The sequence below is a fragment of the Pygoscelis adeliae genome, unplaced genomic scaffold (genome assembly GCF_000699105.1).
Source record: "Pygoscelis adeliae isolate BGI_AS28 unplaced genomic scaffold, ASM69910v1 Scaffold123, whole genome shotgun sequence".
NCBI classification, from domain to species: Eukaryota; Metazoa; Chordata; class Aves; order Sphenisciformes; family Spheniscidae; genus Pygoscelis; species Pygoscelis adeliae.
In genome coordinates, this window is record NW_008824650.1 from 2,811,126 (window position 1) to 2,828,152 (window position 17,027).

The window sequence follows — 17,027 nt, forward strand, 5'->3', positions numbered from 1 at the left end:
CTGAGCTTTCATCCTACCAGCGATGGCCTGCAGAGGCCGGGCATCGCCCTTCTTCCCAATCACTGACACCCATGGAATAAATTGTTAAACACCAGCTTTTGGCTCTAAGTACTTCTTTTCCATCACTTGCATGAGTTCAAGAGGGAATGGACTTGCAACCTTTCTAAGCTTGATTTACGTGCTATGAATTTGCCTTTTTGTTCTGCAGTGACTTATAAGTAGGACATGGGGGTGATGGGCCAGAGCTGGTGGTGACAAGCAGATCCGGGAACATGCTCCCCGGTGCGTTTGTGGTCTGACACATGTTCACTCTGCCCCACCATGTGATGGACCCAGCTGACTCTTGATGCCTGGAGGGGGATCACGTTGCTGCACACGTGCGTTGTAAGCACAGGCGCACAGCCGTCGAACGGTCTGCTTGTGCCGTGTGAGGATCATGTCAGGATCTGACCGACTTGCAGGGTCTGTCTGAGCACGACATGCTGGTCTGGATGCAAGGGTGATAGAGATCATTCATCCTGAGTTACTGTGACCTTAGATCAGCACACATTAAAAAATATATTAAAAAAAAATTCCCTGAAGGCACAAAACCTGAACAATCTTCTTGCTCCCTGATTCATAAGCCCTTCAGCTGACAATGACATTTTGAGGGGATGGCAGCAAAGAAAACCAGCCACAACACTGTCACTTTCTGCACAACCCTCTTCCCATCATTCTGCCCCTTCGGTGCTCCCAGTCTATCCCAGTTGTTTTGGTGCCCCCGAACCTCGTTTGATGCTTGGCAGCTGGGATGGGAACAGCTCTGCCCATTCAGCTACGGACCATCCACTACAGCCTGGGTGCTTCCCCTTGCATTCAGTGCCCAAAAGTCAGGCAGCCTCCTCTCTGTAAGATCGTAAGCTGTGTTCAGTATTAGCTAAGAGTGTTTCTGGCTATTTCAGAAAGGGGTAATTTTATTCTTTTTTACTCCGTTATTCTATTAGCTGTTAAGGCTTGGCTGTCTGATGGATCCTGACAGGCACGGGCATGGTGCAGGCAGAGCTGCAAATCTCTGTGTTAATCCAGTGGGAAGGCTGCTGCTGATCTAACCACTGTCCCCAGCCCTTTGAAGGGACGTGAGCGAGGCTGACAAGTCCCCAGCACACTGGAGCACAAGGCACGTGTGCTTTCGGGGCTGCTCTGCTTTGCGGGTCTGCAGTGGGATCCTGCCCTTCGCAGAGAGATCGGGAGGAGCAGGGGTCCATGCTCTGTGCCAGCGCAGGGGGCTGGTTGGTCCTGTACTGCATCCTGGTCTGACACCGGATCTGGCTGCCATTCGATCAATTCACACTCATCCGCCTTGTAGTTCATCTTCCCGGTTAGAGCTTCTTGGTTCCCTGTGGCTCTCCACCAGGAACAGGACTAAGGCAACTGGTAACAACTGGGCCTGTGCCTGTGTGAGAAGGACACGTGCTGTTCCTGTGATGAAGTGGTACCGTTGGTAGAGTTGTGTCAACTGAGATTTGCCCCAGATGCACATATGCCATATACGTGTTATGGGGAGTATGGTAATACAAAAAATTTCTACTTTATGGATTTAACAATAGTTTGGGTGATGTTTGCCTTAGCAGTGATACAAGCAATTATGTCCTTTTGTGGACAGCCGACAGTCTGGATGTCATCCTCTACTCAAACCATTGCAGAAGCACTATAGTTCCACCAGATCAGCTCTGGACTTCAGTGGCCGTGTCCTGGGTGGCTTGTGGTGACATGTGGTCCATTGGAGCCAGAAAAATATTTAAGCATCTTTAATGGATTGCAAGGTATTTCTGTATCAGAGAAGAAGGCAGGGAAATGATTCATTCATTGAGTGGGATGCACAAATGTACAACTCGTGCATCAACTCTTGTGTATTTCATTTTCTTTTAATTAAAGGCAGCTTACGAAAGATTTTAGGAGACCTTCCAGGATTAGCGTTGCTTTTGCTTCATGAAGGCTCTAATCAGCTCCTGAGCTCAATGCACTCTATTAAAAGTTGATATTCAGTCATATGCATTGCTCTCTGTTGCGACCTTCTGGCCATTAATCTGTTAAAAAATCCAAATGTGGTCCCAAAGAAAGACAAGCATTGAATTGTGACTAGCTTTAAAGGAGGCTTTTCATTCATTTGAAGCACGTTCAATGTCACGGTGCAGCATGAAGGATAAAGAAACAAAGGCTTTAAAATAGACACTAACTGGAATCCCAGATGGTCTAAGTAGTTGGAGGACAAAAGAAAAGAAAATAAAGAACAACCACCCACTCACATTCCACTCAGAACAACAGCGTAAGCCCAGAAATCCACACACCTGGGGTTCTCGACACTTGGTGCGCACAACCAGGGGAGGTGACTGTCCCACTAATGTTGGGGTCAGACCTGTGATATCGCAGATATTCTGCTGTATGGCTTCCAGCGTTCAGTGGTTCAACCTCCCTCCGTGCAGACCAGCCCTTAGAGGGACCCGCTGACATCCCTCCCCGTCCTTAATGGGATACGTGGGACTGTGCATGTACACACAGATGTACAGGCTGACTCCAACATACAGCTACTGTGTGCAAGCCCACTTCAGCTATACACTTTAAACTCATTGTTTGTTTATATGTTCTAGTAGATTAATATTTGTTATTTAAATTGTGGAAGCACTTAGGAACCCGGACTGAACCCTGCTGCGTGCTAGGAGTTAAAAGCACAAAAAAGGCAGTCTGGTTAATCTGTGCTGTTGCGTGGAACCCTGTTTGTAACCAGCTAGCATTTAGCCACCTATAGCACATTTTACGCATGTCCGTAATATGCCTACAGACTAAACACTCATCATTTATTAACATCTGATATCCTATTTATGAACACACTCTCAATGCAAAGAGCTAGTCTCGTGTGAACACTATATTAAAAAATCCTCTGTATGCAGAAGTCTAATATCGCTAAAAACTGGCAGCGGGGAATTGAATTCCAACTACTTTCTCTTGATTTGAAACCTAAGTAGGGTGGCCACGGGCCTAATCCAAACACTGATGCTGCAGGAACATGCATTGCGTTGGCAGCGGGGGGATGTGGCTCTCCTCTTCCTTTTCCCTCCCCCTCCTTGCTAAATCAGCACTTGTTTAAAGGACAGAACGTACAGATCCCATATGTTTGCTAGTGGTTAGTTGTTTTTTTTAAAAAAGATTATTGACATGGCTCTAGTATGAAATGGTGTGATTTGTGAGTTTATAATATATAAAATATAAATGACAAAAATGCCAGCTTGATGTGAAGTGGATGTGAGATTGTGCAGCAGAGATTTGAGCTGTATATCATTAAACTGTATGGCTGAATGAGTTCTGCTACGTGCACCAAGGAGGCAAGCAATGGATTAAGTAAATTGGAAAATATTCTACAAAATGCTAGAGATAAAACAAAGATTCACAAATGAACAAAAGGGACAAGTTACTAATTACCAGAGAGAGAACTAAATGAAATTAGCTCCATCTGGAAAACCAGGAAAGCCCTAATAATCAGCATTACTGGGCTTGGCCAGGCTGCTGCAGTGTAATATTCAGAATAACTTTGAATTACATCTGGCCCCAAAGCAAATAGCTCCTGCCAGAATGCCTGCATACACGAATGTCCTTTCTCTGTAGCTGGATAATTTGATGGAATAGCTCTTTCAAATGAATCCTTGGAAGATATCGGAGCAACTGCAGTACTTTTGCATTGCTATACCACCCAGTACATGTACATATAGTGAGGGTGAGGAGGAAATTGCCTACTGATCCACTGTTGGCATGTTTGATGTTGTCGTAGCTCAGATGAATCTCTACTAACTGCTTACACAGGTGAATGGGCTGCAGAGCCACCTCCCTTCTCTGGGGATTTCAAGAGGCGTTATCCTGCTATCGAGGCCACCCAACGCTCACACCTTCCTGTGCTTTCTTCTCTCCTCCTCCAGAGACACCTCTCTGGACCTGGTAAAAATGAATTCACTCCTTGGTGTCTGCTAGAGCTGTTTTATTAGTTCTTTAAGTAGCAAGTCTTGCTCAACAGCGGCCTCTTTGATTGCAGAAAGGAAACTAACAGCTTCAAAGGACATCCCTGACCTCTGGCACCAGGAGAAGAGCCATGGTCACTGTTAAAGCCTAAGCAATGACAGGGTGAAAACGTAGAGGGGACGCATCTTAGTACTGTGGAAGCATTGACAGATATCCTGGCTCCCATGCTTCGCTTGGTTTGTTTTTAGCTTTCTTTTCCCTGTTGTATTGAAGGCAAGGGAAAATTAACTTGAGTGAAAACAGATTTGGCTTTGAAATTTTTACTATCCGTGGGCTCAAACTCTTGTCTAGGAGTAAATCTGATATAGCTAACAAGTCCTTGAATCAGATTATATCTGCCTGATGTGGTCAGCATCTTCAGCATTGCAAATGGTGGTTTGGTTTGGTTTTTAATTTTAAATCATCTGGTTTGTTGGAGAGGTTAAATTCAGTTAAATCAGACTGCAGTGGTTGGGACTCACGTAGCTTGGTGTCCTCTTGTTCCAAGAGTAACCATTCAGTCAGCAGAGGAGGTGCAATAACATCTCACACAATTTGAGCTGTTCCCATATTTACTGGTGGCTGTGAAGGAAATCAAACACACATGGAAGAAAGTGGAAAAGGACAGAAGTAAAATGTTATTATCTTCCATGGAGCAACGGAAACACTGAATGTCCATGTTTTCCATGGGCAGGTGACCATCTTTACGTGTTTCGGCATAAGTCAGTTTGTAATCAAGTCAAGCTGTCTGGGTTTAAGCATGTTAACATATGGAGGAATGTACCAGTGTATTCAGTCAAATTGTGCGTGAAGCAAACATGAAATCATATTGAAATTGTTAATGTAAATTCCTTCTTTAAATATGACAGTCTCTAGTGGATTGCGGTAAATCCGCACTTTGTGTAGGCATTCACACCTGCACTCACGCAGTCCAAAATGCACTGAATGCTTCCTCTCGGTCGGAATGGTTTCATGTGCTCCTGCTAGGATACTCCAACGTCTGGGATTATGAAGGATCAGTCCCTGCTATTCCATGGAAAAAATGCATTTTTAAAAATTTTGTTTAGCTCATTGCAGCAGTTTTGGTATGCTGCCACTCGGTTTGTTTAGCCTGATATAAACTAAGATAGCTGTATTCTCGTGTGAGTAGTTCTTGGTGGCCACCAGCATTGCTCATCATCTGTGATGGGGTAAGAGAGCAGCGCAACTCCCTCCCCACAAGACACCACACCAGGCAAGACAACCCGCTCACGGTCAGCACAGGTTTATTCATGTTTTGGGAGAGGTGCTTTTAAGCTTTGACGTTGCTGCCCCATGATCATGGTGGTGGGAAGGTGGGTAAATGCTCCTGACTCATAGATGGGCAGGACTCTGTGGTTTCAGCTGACTTTCCCCTTGCATTTTTTGTGCTGTTGGAAACCAACAGCTTAGAGGGAGCAAGAGCAAAAGAGTGTTCATGGAACAGACCTCTTCCTTGCATACTTTACTGAAGGTGGCCACCACCAAAACAAGTCTCCTCTTACCTGTGCATGAACCAGCGCTACGTGCTGTATAAGCCATAAGGTACCAGCACATAACTGAGCCCCTTCTGACATGGTAACATGCTTAATACTATAAGCTTAGTTTAGTTCTGCAGGGTACGCTGTACATGAACCCTGCTCTTAAATCAAGCTAAAGTTTTCAAGAAGACAAAGCACAGTGTGGGCCAGTCCGCACGCAGAGCTGACCTGCTAAACTCTGGGAGTACAACAGCTGCTCCAGTAATGTAAGTGGGAATCAAAACTGCTGAGATTTGCAGAGCTTTATGTGGTTGTCATTGGTTTTCTTGGCTGGTAATGCAAGAAGAAAATAATAACATTGCAGTCATCTGAACCTACAATAATAATAATAATAATAACAAGATTCCAAAGGTTTTATTTTGTGTGTATCCTGCTATTATTGACTTGCCCTTCGAAATTATTTTTCTGAAAATAATAGAGCTGCTTTTTTCACTGGGGATTGGGGCCAGATTCCTTTGTCATCTACCTTTTAAAAAGAGAGAGGAAAAAAAGCAGGCAAACACCATTTTGATTTCTCGAATTTATCATTTCAGTTCAGGTCTAACTACAGAGCTGATAATCTGCATTACAAAGGTTTCAGACTTCTCTTCTTACAATTTATTAATAAATTATATTTAACAGTTAGCTCCCTTGACAATTAAGGATCACACATCCCATTAGAAATAGGGACTTCCATGATACTGGAAAAACTTCTGATTACGCTGAATGATTCTTCTTTTCAGCTGCATTCAGACAATACAGGTTTGGAGACACACAAAAAAAAATTCTGGTAGGAATCCAAAACCTCTGTAACAACCCCCCAGGCCTGGGATTTGTCTAATAGTTCGCTATTAAAGAGTTCTTTGGCTGGAAAGAAGTACCAGACAGAGTTTCTCTTGTTACAGTTCTTGGTTTTTTTTTTTCCTTTTTCTTTTTCTTTTAAATTGGCATTTGACTCTTTAGCACAAACTTGCTGCCAAGATGATGGAAGGTCCAGGGGAGGGCATAGGTTACCAGGTTCTCAAAGCTTGCACTGATTTCTTGTAGAAGGTGTTCCTTTCCCAGCACCTCCCTAGCAGGACAGAATGACAACAGTAAGAATAATAGTAAGAACAACAATAATAAAAACATTCAAATCAGTGATTTTTCCATTTGGGTCCAAATTGCCCCTCGAAAGAAGCAGCAGAGCACTTCAGCTTGTATGGAAAAGACACAAAACTGTGTCAGGAGATGTCAGGCTCAGTCCTTTGCTGTTCTTGACTTCTACTGGGTGCAGCAAGGACAGGGAAGCTCTGATGTCCCAGTTGCAAAGTGTGATTACCCAGCGTGGAAGGCAGTCAGTGCCAATTAGTGTTAATTAGGGCAGGCCCGGAGCTGTGCGTTGGCTACTGCAGCCTGTCCCAGAGGGACACTGGCTGGCTGAGGAGCCTGGTGCAGGACTGTCTCATCAAGCAAGCCAGGTAGTTCAATCAAGTTTGTTTAGCCAGACTGCACCGATTTACTGTAGCCAAATAGCTGGCCCACAGCGCGTATATGTTCCTATATGGTTAAAAGTCATTCTTCACTTTTTTGTTCCTGTTCAAGAGCTCCAAGACTGCATAATTCAGTAGCACCTCTGTGAAGTAGCTATTGTTTTTATCATTTCAGTGGTTTAGTTGTGAAATTCATGCTTGAGGAGGAGGGGAGAAAAGTCCCAAAGCAGCTGACTGAGGTAAACAGCATCTTCTCTATCCTGATTCTTTCCTCCTGCTGCTTCTGTGCTATCGTAACTCCTTGGGAATTCATCTCTATGCCTTAAACATCAGACATTCACTAACATGCTTGCAGAGCACTGGTTAGATGAAAATGGTATATCAAATTTAAGGCTGGAAGTGAATCAAGGCCATTGGTTTGATCAGCTTCTCCTTTCCTTCACCAACACAGAAATCAGGAGAACAAGCACCTTTCTCATTAGCAAATGGTAATGGAGACCATAGCCAAATGTAGAGAGGAGAGAGGAAAAGTATACTTCCTAAGGTTAATACCCTTAGCTAATGTAACTGATTTGGCTTTATCAAAGTCAGTTGCAGGTAAAACTGGGCTCTGAATCTTTTGCTTCCTCATTGGACGGCTAGGCCTAACGGAGATCTGAAGGGTTAACAGCACAACTGCTAGTCCCCTCTGTATTTATCTGTATGGCCATAAGTAATGCATATTTTGAGCAATTGCATCCAAAATGAACAGATCTGTGAGAGGAGATGGATCACTTACAGAGCAGAACAGGAAGAGCCTGCAGCTGTCTTCCAAAAGCATGGGGTGGTTATTTTCTAGGTCCTAGTGCCGTTCCCAGCATATCCTGAAGCTCGAACACTTAATCAGCATGATTATCATCACACAAATGCTGCCAGAGAGTTTGATTTGCACATTTACTTTTTTACTAAATGAATAACCTTTCCAAAACCTCGTGATGTTTGAGCCTCTGTCGTAATTCTTCTGAATTTTGGACGGCTTTCCTGCCTGCTTGGGGTTTGGCGCTTGTGTAAAGAGGTGTAATAAGAAAAGTTATTCACAGGAGAGTCTAAGATAAAGCAGGCAGCTCAGCCTGATTTAGCTAAGGCCTCATCCTCCTGAGGCTGCAGCCTGGCCATGGTGTGAGCAGATGCAGCAGCTTCTCTTGCTATTTCAGGGGGAACTGTATCTGCATAGAATAGGGGAGGGATTTTATTCCGGGCGAGCAGATGTTTTGTCAAAGTGGTGTAAACTGCAGGGAACTGTGCTGGGTCTGTATATTTTCATTGTCCTTGGATCTCAGTGGGTGCATCGCTGCTGCCTTGCGACAGCTTTCCTCGTTGGCATGCTCAAGGCCAAATTCTCTGGGAGCCTGCCCTGGCTTGGCCCCAGAAGGTCCCTGCTGTCGTGACAACAGCCCAGGCTGAGATTTATGGGGGTATCTCAGAAGCACCCTCCCTTTCATCAGTCTCAAAGCACCTCTTTGGGCGCAGTGAACAACTAACAACCAGTGGGTGACTCGGCTAAGCCTCCTGGTCTTGGTTTCATAGCACAGGCTTTCTTTGCCCCTTTTTGGAAGTGGGATGGGGAAGACCAGCTGCCCTACACCTCCAGAAGCAGTGCCGAGCCCCAGGTCACTCCAGTGCTTTATGCTCACGCCTTCCTAGAGCTCCACCTCTGCCGTAAGGGCTCCACAAGGCATGTATAAGTGCCTGTGCCTTTTTTCTTTGCCTCAGCTTTCAATTTATGCTTGAATGCCACCAGAATATAGCACCAAGCCTTCTAAGGAGCCCAGGGTCCTCTCCCTCCCTTTACAGCCTTGGTTCTTGGCTTCTCCTCTGAATCACAAAATGTCCCTTTCCCCGCAGCCAACTCACTGCTCTTTCTCCTGTTTCTTCTCCATTTCTCTCCCTCTTTCTCTTAAATAGTTGGCAGGAGGCCCTTCCTTTCATAACTTCCAGTCATTTTTGCCAGGTGACCCTGTGAGTAATCTCCCCCAACAAATAAGCAAAGGCCTGGTTAAAAGACCACTTCTGGCAGAAAGAATATTCTTCTTTTGAACCCTCTCATTATTCTCTCCAGTGGGTCTCTCAGGCATACAACACGAAATCTGGATCATCCGTGTACCCAGACCAGACACAGCTCTGTGGCACACGCATGCGGTTCTTATTTCCCACCCCAGTGAACAGCTCTGGGAAGAAGTTAACCTCTTGAGGCCAGGAAAAAGGCAGCAGAAGACTTAATAGCTTCAGTGATTCACACACGATATTCCGTAAAGTGGCACGGCAATTGCCTTTATTCCCCAGAGCTGTGCACACCAATTATTATTATTTTTTTGGTCAAGTTTCACCCAACAGGCATTTTAAATGTCACAGTTTATATCCTAGATGAATTTCACTTGCGAGTGTTGTTGCTAAGACAGACCATATTGTGGCATCAATTTTTAATCAGGCTGTTCCCTCAAACTCAACAGGGAGTTCTGCCTGAGATCTGCTGGTGGTATAAATCAAGAAGTTGTGCTGTTAGCATTTTTTATTACTCACTTTATGCCTCTCCATGAAAAAGAAGGAAGATAAAAGAAGCGAGAGAGAGTTTAACAGAAAAATTAACTAAATATTGCACCCTTTCTGATGAAATCTTTCTACTTTACATCCATGAAAGTGCAGCATCAGCCCCCCTTGGAATTCAGTTTGTTTTTCCTCCTGGTCTTTAGATGTTTGAGTTTGGTACTCCTGACATTTGCCTGGCAAGGAGCTGTATGCTTGACCCCGAATTCTGGTGTGTGGACCATGTGTGGGCTGGGGAATCAGCAGACTGCTCCTCCGCCATTGTCTTTCTGACTATGTCGTGCCGGTATCTGCTCCATTTTCCAGGACAAAGAACACTCCCTGAATCTCCCGGCCCCACCTAACCCTTTGCTCTGGACGTGGTTCAAGTCCGCACAGAGTGTATCAGTGCATTGTTTTCGTGGGCAGCTGGAAAACCTCAGGAATGAATGGAAACAGGCGGTTACAGACCAGCTAAATTGCGCTCTCTCCTCTTGACAGAAAAGGACTCCGGTCGGGGTGCCTTCCTAAAACAAGAATGGAACGGACACTACGGCAAACTTGATGGGGGAGGGAAAAAGGAGAACAGAGATGAGGAAAGATTTATTCACCAAACAAGCTGTGGGGTATGCTGGGGAAGCGAAAGCAGACTGACATCCTGTTACCTTATCTGTCACGCTGGTATCAGTGCACAGCATCAGGCAGCCTCACGCTAGCTGCCATTTTGTGCCTCCCCAACAGAACATCAGTCACTATCAAGACTTTCGCACTTTCATTGCGACACTGATTTCAGTAGGATTTTGCTTGGCAATGGCACTGTGGGCGTGATGAGGCTGCTGCAGCGCATTCCAGCTCTATTCAGCCCAACAGCAACAAGTAAGAGAGACAGACTGTGCCCACTGGTGAGCCCAAACTCACGCAAATCATGGATCACATTATTTCTGGTGGCTAGAGGTGGAGGTCGTTGCAGCACACAGTTTCCCTGAGCAAACCTACATTGGATCAGGTAGAAGTAAAATCCAGTCCTAAGGGTGAGAGTATTTGAGAAGGCAGAACCACATTTCTTGTGATGGCAGAGCCACATTTCTTGTGAGGTCCAAGAAAAATGCACCTTATAAATAGCATAAAGAAGTGCCAAAAAAAGAAAAGAATAGGTGCATCATGTGAATATTTTCCCCATGAATCCAACCTGGGATGCTGCATTGGAGCAGCTCGAAGTTCAGAGCTGCTAGTAATCCTCACGGTAGGCTGAATGCTTACTCTGGTGTCCTCTTTACCAAGTATCACTGGGGCATTTGGTAGAGAGAAACAATGAACAGCATTGGCTCTAAACAAGCTCTGGCAGAGACACAGAAGAGAGCAGAAGCTTTGACATCCCCTGGGATGGTACTATTTGCTCCCACCAACAGCAACTCTTGTCTAAGCTCTTCCCTGCCCTTCTAAGACCTCCTGGAACAGCTTTGCAATTCCTGCGGTACCTGTGTCAGGAACAGGGGCAGTCCGGCCCTGAAAGCCTGGTACAAAGCTCAGTCAAGGCTGTCGAAGATTCTTCTGTTTCAGTCAGTGGGTTTTTTATCAGTTGTTTTTATAACTCTTTTAGCAGCAATGAGCTGTACAAGATCATGAACGTTCCCCCCTTACCTAAGGTAGCATAGCTATTTGGCTCTACTAACAAGGCAGGCAAACAACTGAGAAATATTCCAGAGGCCAGATGTGAATGCAATTGTTAAAATACTGCCTAGGTCACTGGTTGCAACTTCAGCATTTTTAGAAATTTGTTTTTGTACCAATGTCAAAGGCACTGGGGCTCTCTGCTTGCATCAGTACAAATCTGGATTAATGCAGTTAAAGCCAGCAGAGTTGTATCCGTGCAAAATCAGTTAAAATGGGCTCAGTATCAGACTCAGAAAGTTACCCTTGTGTCACTTAGTAAGACATATTTCTTTTGGCTTCCATTTAGATTTGGTCCTTAAGGAGCCTGTCATAAGAGATATATGGTCTGGGCAAGAGGCCAACTTACTGTCTGGAAGAAACAGCAGGGCTCCCATGGAAGTAGGGAACAGGGTAAAATGAGCTTTTGACTATTATTTTGTAATTTTGTAAATATTTGTAATTTTGAATTATGCAGTAAAGTTCCCACTATACGGTGACATGATGGAAGGGCCTTGTCATCTCTAGACTATGTGAGGGGGAAGCTGTTTACAGTAATCTTTGAAACAGCTGCCGTGAGATCTTACACTTCCTGGCATGTAGCATCTTAAAAATTTCTAGGAAATTGCATCTGCTTTCTTAGCCAGAGCGATAAGATGCCTTCGCAGCAGTGTTTTTTAAGCTATCGGTTCATCACAGCAAAAAGTTAATGCAATCCCCACCCCCACCCCCTCCGAGTTCATGGCTAAACTCCCATTGCCACCAGGGACCGATATTTGGGTTAGGTACTAAGACCCCATTTGTATCAACCGGCAATATTACCATCACCTAACCACTCATTCGGTCATTGAATACCACTTGATTTTTTCAGATCCCAGGCTTTCAGTCTCCTGATGTTGATTAGGAGTAGTCCATCCACCTAGGTAAAGCAGCAGTGGACAGCACAGATGTACATGGGTTTTGCAGACAGGTATGTTTGTTACAGCAGCATAGGAAACCTAGAAAACCAAATATTTTCAGAAAGAACTGGTTTGGAAACAGGGCTTCAGATCTGATAAAAAACCAAAAGAACTTTGTAGATGTTTACAGGAAATCCTAGGGTACATGACAGTTTCCAGCCATCGTTTGTTCTGTAGGGGAAATTTGCTAAATGTTTATACCCAAGCTAGACTTCTGAGTGCTCCAGGATGTTTTAAACTGCAAAGGATCCATACTTATATGAGGAAAGGAAGAACTGTGTTGCCTGTAAAAGAGGCCAGTTGCAGAGAGGTCAGAAGGAACTGCAATGCTGACTTAAGTCGCGAAGCTTGGGTCTGAAGCCTGAAAGGGTAACTTCAGATGGTGTGCAGAACTGCACATGCAGGCATTCTGCCCAGAGCCTCTGAAGGCTTTTGGATGACCCTGGGAGAATGCATGAAATTCCAGAGTAGGCAGATGGGGAGGGTCTAGATGCCTTCCAAAACAGTTTTTGGTGTTTCCTAATACAATTGCCAATACTGCCATTGTCTGTGTACCTCTACATGTGCTTCTCTGGTCCTATTCCCAGGGGTGCCTCACACGCTGGTGCTCTGTGGGTTAGGGTTTTGTGAAGCCTGGTTCTGCACTCCAGCTACGAACTGACACTGTGTTAGGCATCACAGTGAGCGGTGCGGGCACATACCATCCCCCCTGCGCTGCCTACATGGGAAGAGAGCCTCAGCTCGCAGGTGGAAGGGAACCATGGTGTACTCCAACAGGTCTTCTAATCTGGGTGGCAAAAGAGCATGTTGTCTCATGTGTAGACACTACTACGACAAGAAGACTGCATCTGGTCTGTGGATCAAACCAACCCTTACTTTCAAATAGGCCCCAAGCAATATTACACACAGCCTAGACATAATGCATGGTCACAGCCTTCCCCTGCACTGTGACCGGGGTGCAAAGCCCCACATGGATCTAGAGCTACACGGTGGTCTACGATCAATTTTGAGGGCTGGCAAGGTCCCACTGGTATGAATTGTTAGGGAATTTCTTTGTTAAATGCTTGGCTGCAACAGCATCCTGTGGCAATGAGTTCCGCAGGCTGATTACACGTTGCCTAAAAGGTATTTCCTTTCAGAATTGTGAATTATCTGGCTTCCGTTGACTTGCCCTCATACTTGTGGCATCGGGCTGGGAAATCAAGACATTTTATCCTACAAAGCTATGCTGTGGCATTTCAACACAAAGCTCTGTGCCCATCTTTTAGCTGAAGTATGGCTCTGCCAGGAAAAGTTGAATGTTGCTGTTACTGAACTTACCAAAGGATGGAGGGAAGAGAAGGAGAGGGCAGTTTCTCCCCTCCCTTTGAGCATTAGCACTTGCTGGGTCTGTGGAGCAGGGCCTGGTCACGTACTATTCAAGAAACTGTGCTGACTTCTGCTCCCCCATCCTCACTTCAGAGTAAGGCTACATCTGCTCGAGTTTTGATAATTAAATCCATGTAAAATCAATCTGCCTTCACCAATGCCAACTCTTAATGCAAGTGAAGCTACTTAGACATTGATAATGTTTTGAATTAAATCAAACCAGTAGAAGCTACATTTAAATCTATTTAAGGTTCAATTTTATTTACATTGTACCAGTGTAACTGGATTGATTTTTAAATCAAATTTAACCCTACCAAGGCAATTTTCTTAGCATAGACTAGGTTTGCTCAGTGAGGACCCTTGCCTCTGGAGACACCATGTAACATGCTTTTGAGGCTAACAGTTCTCATTGACAATAACGATGTGGTTGATTCAAAAAAACACAAGGCTGGATGTCAGTGCAGGATATGCCACTATCGATCTTCCGGGCCCCTGACAGTAGTTTTAAGAGAGCTAGCTGGCTTTTGCATTTTTCTGAGGTGAAGAAAGAGGAGGCAATACTTAATTATCAGCAATTCTGACAGTGATTGGGGTTGACAGCCTGAAGCAGAGCAATAGGATGAAAGTGAAAAGACACTGGCAGCCAGAAAGGTCCTTCTGTAGGAATGCGGAAGGGTTGGGATGATGGAAGGGGTTAATTCTCTAGGAAAGATAATTGGCATTGCTGCACACTTTATTCTTTTGTTTTTGGTCGGGTGAGTGGAGCTCTCTGTGCTGACTTCTTTGGGGCGTTATTGGCTCTGCTTCTTTGACAGAACAAAAGAGCCTTTGTTGTCCATCAAAGACCATTGCAATCCATCCAGATACCCAAGGCCCCAGAAGGGGGAGGTGAACGTGGAGGAGCTGCCTGTGTTCCTTCCCCCACAAACAGCATCAATAAAATTATTGAAATCATTTGCATCATTATTGAAATCTTTTCAAGGGAAATGTTCTTCAGCATTTACATCAGTGCAGCTACTGATGTAAATGCTGACTTAAATAAGACTTCCAGCAGGGCTGCTGTATGTCTGAAGGTCTGTCAAGTGAGTCTAAACACAAATAATTTGGGATGAAGTTGCTCATAGAGGCTTTTGCACCCGACCATTACTGTCTTGGGGGGGGGGATTTAAGAAGCCTCCCTGCACTGTATTGTCCCTGGATCAGAGATGTGAGAACAGGCTAAACCTCTGGTGGAATGAAGGTCGCAATTCATTCTACTTAATGGAAGAGAATTAGGAACCTCCTGATGTTGGACCCCTGGCATAGTCCGTGGTGAAGGATAGAGGCACCCCTCTCCCCTTCCAAAAGACAATGTAGCTGATCTAAACTCCACATCCTTAGTTTACTCCTGGTGACTGCAATAGAGTTTAAACTTGGCTCCAAACTTAGTAACAGCCACTGGATCCCGCAAATCATGTACTATGAATCTAGCCGTAAACACTTAGATGCCTTCTCAAGGTTTTCTATTTATCTGGATGTTATAGGAGCAGCTCATGCATCTGTGTGTGTACATATCTGTATTTATGTACATAGCTAAGAGAAAATTGTTGGAGAATGACAAGTGAAATGTATACCAGCAACCCTGAGTTTTGTGCTTGCGCATCCTCAGGTGTTTGGATGAAGGAAGGTTCATTGCAGGATTTGGGCCCTGAGGAGCAAAATCAAACAGCAGATAACTTCCTTTTGCTCTCCTCATGGCATTACAATTAAAAAAAGGAGAATACAGATGTAATAAAGAAAAATTATCTAAAATTCAGGCAGGTAAAACTAATAGAAAAAGAATATTAAAAAACCCTCAAGAAAATGAATAAATATTCATGAAAATATTCGAAAGCTCAGATGCTTTCATCAGTCACCATAGGAGGGAAATATTAATTTGAAATAACCATTAAAAGTCTTGAAAAGACTTTTAAAAAGGGAGGAAAGGAACAGCACACCTTCTGATTCCACAGGCTCCCACAGCCGATGCACAGCTGAGGTCTGGCCAAGGGTTTTCCCTCTAGCTCAGCTTCCCCTGGAGATTTAAACTGCGTGTGTTTAAAATACACATACCTGCCTCAAACCTAACAAAATACCCCTTCCGTCTGAATTTTCCATTGCGTTCACATCACAGCAGCGTAGGAAAATAAAAAGGAGTGCTAATCTATCCTACAGTTTCCCGAACAAGGACTCCGGGCAGGGCTTTGTGAGTGGATTTGACAGATGTACGAGCAGATGGTGAGGGACACTCCCTGAGAGCAGCCGATTCCCAGGCCTCCATGTCCAAAAAAATATCTTTCCACGGATAATGTGATTTTCAGAGGGAAGAAACCCAGTGCTCACGTCTCACACCAAAAGTTCTCGGTCATTTCTTGAATGCGCAAGGGGTTGTATGGAAATGCTTGTCTTCAGAAAAGAGCTCGCTGGTGGTGATATGCCACAGGGCTCGACCTGACCCTCGCAAAACCCGAATTTGCAGCCTGACAGCTCTGTCTTGCGAGCTTCTCCATGGTTGCATGGCTACAACCAGCAGCTGAATCGGGATCACCTTGTGTTTGCATTGGGTGGTGACATTTTAGGCCTGTTTTGCTTCTGCCAGAATGCACTGTGCAAAATAACATATCCCGTGAAGTATCCATTTAATGCATGCATTTCTGTACAGCCTACGCACTGAAATACATCATGCCGGAGCAGGGCTGATGCCTTGCTAAATGTCTGCGAGCGCCTGGTGAACCCCTATACTGAACACGGTGGTGTGAAATGGAACAGATGGGCTCGGTTTGAGGCTGGTGATTTGACACAAAAGGGTACTTTTCTGATCAATGGGGTGGGAGCCAGAAGCAGGTTTCGTGATTTATCCTACCACTGCCGGCATGTTTTTAGCAGCAAATTAGCCGCAGAACCCCATTTCTTATGGGGGGGATCCGTGTCAGACCCTGCTGCTGCCTTGCTGGGGGCTCTCGGCCTCCCCCACGTCACTTTCCTCTGCCTGGTGGATTTATCCTTTGGACGTTTAACTACGCCACGGTGGGACAGGACCCTTTCAGCCCATGTTTCGCACAGCTCCCCAGGCAGCGGAGTCCCGCTTTAGAGCAGCTCCACCCCGACATGTCGGAGCCCTCGGCCAGGTGGTTTGGGGCAGCACAAAGCCGGGGGCCCTGCCACCAGCCCAGCCCACGGTGCACCAGGGGTGGATGAGGCGAGGGGCCGCGTTAACAAGAAACGGTTCAAAAAGCTTCGGGTAGGTGCAGAGCGAGACAGGGGGTTTGGGGCTCCCGTGGGGGGGCTCCTGAGGAGAAGTTTGGTGGGAGCTGGCCCTGGGAGGGGGGCGAGAGGAGGAACAAAAGGCGATGGCTTCCCTCAGAGCCAGCCCCCAGCTCGGCAGCACAAGCGCCTGTGTCCCCCCGGGATGCCACCGGCCTGAGGAGCCGGGG